This window comes from Ipomoea nil, unplaced genomic scaffold, assembly GCF_001879475.1.
Source record: "Ipomoea nil cultivar Tokyo-kokei standard unplaced genomic scaffold, Asagao_1.1 scaffold0415, whole genome shotgun sequence".
NCBI classification, from domain to species: Eukaryota; Viridiplantae; Streptophyta; class Magnoliopsida; order Solanales; family Convolvulaceae; genus Ipomoea; species Ipomoea nil.
The window spans coordinates 3336706-3337683 of NW_017616843.1; positions in this window are offsets into that span (position 1 = coordinate 3336706).

Genomic DNA, 978 nt, shown 5'->3' on the forward strand with positions numbered 1-978 from the left:
TAGCCACTAGCTGTCCAGTGCAGACAGCCGGTGGCTGTTTTTTTTTTTTTTTTTTTTTTAATTATTATTATTATTTTAATTAATTAATTTATAATAAATAATATTTTAAATTTTTAATAAATAGAAAACATTTGTTTTAAAAAATAAAATAAGAAGGACACGTGTTAACACCATATCGATTTAACCTAATAAACAAGTCGTATTGGACTTAATTGAACAATTTTACCGATTTAGGAGGCTTGAATGGAGCTTTTTCACTTAGGGGACGCAATTGCAATATCCACTTAACTTAGAGGGCCGATTTGACACTTTAAAAAACGTTATATATATCTCATGATGAGACGATACTATACATATCATATTTAATTTTTAGATATATATATCTTTGTACAAATGAGAAAATTTTGAACAAGAAGATTATTTATTTTAACACATACATATATTAAGTTAGACAAGTTTCATTGCTGGAATTCTCGCCATTTCGACTAACATTTTCGTCCAATTATAATGTTGGCCGGTAATTTATTAAAAATCTCAACTTTCCATCTCTAAAGATGATTGGATGAGAAGTTGGTCAGAATTTTCGTCCAACATCCATTGTTGGATGGAAATTCCGTCAAACCTATAATGTTGGTCCGTAAACCTGAATTGACTAATAAGTAAAAAGTAAAAATATTAGGTATTTTAATTTTCATCCAATAAAATGTTGGATTGATACTTAAAGTATTTCAGCACCATTGAACAACTTGAGGAGCGGGAAATACATAAATTTTGACGGTTATCTCCTCCACTTTTTCACAGAACGGCAGATAGAGCAACCCTCTCCATCAAAATCTCCTCCACCTTCTCCATCGTCCCTTACCACCGTCTTTAATCGTCACTTCCTTTGCCACAACCACTAACAACTTTTGCCCATTGTCTTCGACATAAACGTCGACGCCAGGTCTATCATTGCTTCGGTCATCGCTGCGTGCTTCC